Source organism: Neopsephotus bourkii, unplaced genomic scaffold (genome assembly GCF_033783945.1).
Source record: "Neopsephotus bourkii isolate Nb327-2 ecotype Australia unplaced genomic scaffold, CSIRO-AGI_Nbou_v1 NB_140, whole genome shotgun sequence".
Lineage (NCBI taxonomy): Eukaryota > Metazoa > Chordata > Aves > Psittaciformes > Psittacidae > Neopsephotus > Neopsephotus bourkii.
Window position 1 is genome coordinate 1,066,345 of NW_026900657.1, and position 4,768 is coordinate 1,071,112.

Consider the following 4,768-nt stretch of genomic DNA (forward strand, 5'->3'; position numbering starts at 1 on the left):
TGCCGCGCCGCAGCGCCCCCTGCCGCGCCCCAGCCTGGCCAGGCCCCTACCGCGGCGGAAGGGGCGGCCGGGCGCGGCCACGGGCACCACGGCGCCCCCTGTCGGCGGCCGGCGGGCACGCAGGTAGCGCCAGCCGTCGGGGCGGAGCAGGCTCCCTCGGCTTAAGGCTACATTCACAGCTCACTAGCTGTAAGTAGGGTGTCAGCTACCAACTCAAAGCACGGCGCTCCCGTGCTGCTCCAGAAACCCCAGCACGTTCCTCCACTCCATCCTGCCCTGCTCCTGGCCGCAACACCCCGCTGTCCTGCTTGGACAATGAGGATAACCAGCAGTGATTTCCCAACAGTGATTTCCTGTGGGATGTGTAATTCTGGGACACGCTGATGCACTGTTTACACTTGTGTCTATTTAAGACCTTCCCTCCATACTGGAGAGTTTATGCATTTCATTTTTCTAGGCAAAATCCCAGACATCGTTTTCTTTCTGATCTACTACTACTCTCAACTCCCCGAGGCCCTTCCCACTACAAGCTCCAGCCATCTAAAACCATGACTTGAGTCTTGCAAAAGCACTGACACAGTCAGTAGAAGGAAGGTAATTGTTTGGCTCAAGTACAGCAAGTACTTTGGATTTCCTGCCATTATCCACATTAAAGTCAACAGTACTTAAAAAAACAAGAAAAGCATCCACAGAGCTCTGAATTTCTAGAGTGCCAGGGGATTTGGAAACCTGTTACAAACATTAATGAATTAATAAGCTCTAATCCGATAAGATAGTGATCCCTTCCTAGGTTACATCTGCTGAGACCATCAGATCAATCATCAGATCATCATCCCAACACAGAATTGCTTTAACTCTGTCCATTCAGTTTCATAACAGACTATTTTATGTATTTGCAATATGAATGATGAAATATGCATAAAGGAGGCCAAGACTAATTTGAGCTTCATACAACCCAAATCACCATTTCCCATTCCACTGACACATGAAGCTCAGCACTTACCAGGCTGCAGCAGTCCCACGCACACAAAAGGGGGTGAACAGATTTTGTTCAACTCCTTTTTAGTACAAAGCAGCCGGAAAACAAAGAAACCAACTTGAAACTATTAACAAAAAAAGGACAAAATAATATTACCAGATCTAAGTCACCATAGGGACAACTGAAGCCCATTACTTCTGGGAAGCACAATATCCCTGTTCCATAGCTGAATAAATAAATGCATCAGGATTAGTGCTATTCCATAGAGGTAATGCTTTCCTAAACGATTTTGAGTAGAAAATCACATCCTACTCCAGGAACAGAAACAACCAGACCACCTCCTGCCCCTACACTTCACGTAGACATATTCTCAGTAGCCTGGTGTTTGTAAAGAGGTTAAGGAAGAAAAGGGGAAAAAAACATTAGTTATAATGGAAGAAACTCCTCTTCCAACTCCAAGGTATTTCTGTACCTCCTTTTCACATGCAAGTATTCCTTTTGCTTTTTCAATTAGAATAAGGCACCTCATTTTTGTCATGAGTTTTAAAATCAAGACAATACCATCATCTATAAAACATACTTACACTCACAAATTTAACCAAATTAAAACACATTAAAGATGTTTTCGCATGCAACAACTGCATTCCCCAAACCGCTGCTGGAAAACAAAAGTACTTCAAGATTTACAGTGCACACAACCAGCAGATCCCCCAGCAACTAAAACCATATTTCCTCATTTTCTCCTGAAGTCCTTGAGCTCACGAGAAACTTCAGCTCAACTAAACCAGATGCTTGCAGAAATAGGAACATGTATATGAAAGTTGAAGACATGAAGATAAAAGCTTTAAATAAAGATGATGTTTGATGGAGAGCACCACTGCAGTTTTTCTGCTCCAGGACAAGTACCAGACAATAACTGAAGGGCAGTTTGGCATTTTCTCATGTGCCTCTCACTTGTGTATAAAAACGTGGCGTGCTTTTCCTGGTTTTATACTTAAAGGAACGACATGCTAAGCAAAAAACACCCATAGACCCTCAGCAATTCCATACAGAGAAGTTAGCTTCAATGGCTCATCAAAATTGAAAGCTTTTTTTATATAAGTAGAGTTACAATCATTTAATGCAAAATGTTCCTAAAACAACTACTTTGTATGACTTTGATGACAGCTTACTCTCTTTTTTGGCTAACAGTTACTGAAATAAATCCATTTCAGAGTGGCTGCACAGGCCTTATTATTGCTTGGGCTGGTTTAACTAATTAAAATAGTTTCTCAAAATTAAAGGCCACAAATTCTTTTATGGATGGGAAGTTTTTAGTTTTCCTTTTAACTTTCGTTTAAAAAAGTTCTCAAATAGGCTGAAGCTAAATTAAATTAGTTACATTTTCAAAAAAAGAATGACCCCATATTTGGCCAAAACAGATTAAGCAGCCATGGTTTAAACCCAGATGAAGCTGTTAGGTTTGCTGGCAGCAGCAGCAAAGTGCTACAACTTCCAGCAATTCTCTTACTTTCCAACTTTGCTACACATCCTACAGTCTGCGAGATCTAACATTCAGCCGTCTCTCCACGGTACCTTTGAGCATTACCTATCCACAGGCTCAACAACTGAGAAGCAAAAAGAAGACACAGAGAAACATACAAAAGGGAACAAGATGCACAAGGTCTCCCAACACTGCAGAAAGGAGAAGCATGGTGTAGCAGAGACAACACCGTGCTGTGCACCAACACACCACATTGCTCCTCAAATGACACCTCCTATGAGTCAGAAATTAAACATTCTAGAGGTCTACACTCCAGCAGGTAAATAAACTACCTCAGCAGGAGCAGCAGGGAAGAAGGCTTACACAGACACTAATATTTTTCACAGCAGTGCTCCTTTGCCTCACCTGCATCAGGCAACAAAAAGGACCGAGACAGATACCTTCAACTTCAGCTGAATTCCTCGCCACAGGCCAGTGCTGGATGCCCTTTCTTTTCTAGCAGCATGCTTTAAAGTTACACAAGAGTTCTACTTTGTAAAAGCCATGGTTTTGTCTGATGGATGAAAAATACCAAGTTCTCAATAGCTCCAGGTACATAAAAAGCTCATAACCTTACGAATCCCAGAACAGCAGAGAGCAGCACTGCTCATCTGGCTTTGGCAAACCTAAGTTCCTGAAGCCTTCATTTGTAAAGCACCTCATCAGGCTTTAGTGACTCACCTTCATGTATTAGTGCTTACAGCCACATAATAATTCTTCTCCTTCCTCCAGCCCCGAGTAAGCTTCAACAAGCCAAGCAGATAGTGACCCAAAGGTTATCTACCTCTTACAGCTCCTGATAATCTATATGAAATGTATTGATCATCTCAGATAAAGCATGAGAATCTCACCTAAAAGAAGAAACTAAAACTGAATAGAATCCGCATCTTTAAAGGATTTTCCCTGCGCAACAAAGGAGTACAGGACCTGATCACACAAGGAGTTAACACCCTCTGGGAATGATGGAATATAATCTCAGTTTCCTCATATTCCCTGAGGCATGACCATAATGGCATTGCTTTAACATTTCATCCAGAATGTGACTACTGAAGCAATGCATAGGGAAAACACAAAATTGAAAATGTATTTATCTGGGTTGCAGTAAACATGAAAGGAAAAAAAAAATACCATCATTAAAAAAAGATCTGTCAAGTTCATGTGAATGCTCTGCATTTAGCTCTTGTTTTAGAGCAACAGTCTGTTATGTTGGCTCCTCTACAGTTTAATGATTTCCTGTTAAGAATTTAAAATTAGAAGCCTCCAACAACTTCCCCATAAACTATTTTCAAGGTTCCTTTAACATCCACATCAAGGAGATATAGTAGGTTCATATGTTATCCATGTCAGTTCACTTCCTTCCCACTTCAAAATAAGCACATTGCAGGAAAATTCAGCAGGTTTTTTATTGTCTACTTAGAGCCTTTCCCCCCCCCCCCCACGCTAAGTACGTCCAGTTATAGTAATTAAAAACATAAAACTTTCACATATATGAGCTCAGATTTAAGCCATGAGAAAATGAGAACCTCTGGTCTGAAACAGCCTAAACTAGGATAGATTATGACCCAAATCCAAATTTTCCATTGATGAGTTCGTTTGAATCTTCAACTACATTCACACCAAACTTCATCTATGTTAACACATCCATTTCACAAACACACTGAATGCTTTTTGACAAGTAAGTACCTTACCTTTAATGAAAGCAGGCAAACAACAGTCTTGCACTGTTAGCATATGAAACAGTCTTTTTCATCCAGCCTTCCTAGATCAATACTCTTGCAAAACAGTATTTATTCAGGACTTTTCACTTATACATCTCAAACTATGTTGCACCACTTATTCTTTTGACTAGGAAATTATATAATAATTGCAGGAGTTACACTGTTACACCACATGTTCAAAATTATTTGAGATAAGTGTATAAAGGCAGGATACCTGCAGGCATCCCACCTTGGTTCCTCACCGAGTTAGTGAAAGGACTCACAAATGCTAATCACCACCTTTCTGACAAAAATCAATATCTACACCTATTCACCAAACACACTTTTCATGTGAGCACTTTCTGATTAATTTCACTTAAAAACGAGTCAGGTGAAACTGCTGCTGACTTAATGTGACCTAAGAACATACCAGTAAAAGAGGCAATCCCTTCTGCTTCTTGCATAGCCTCTGACAAATGTACAGCTCCAAATCTCACTGAAATATAAATCTACATACAACCGAAAAAAACCCCAAACAAACAAAAAACAACCCACACATTTTCAGTTTGA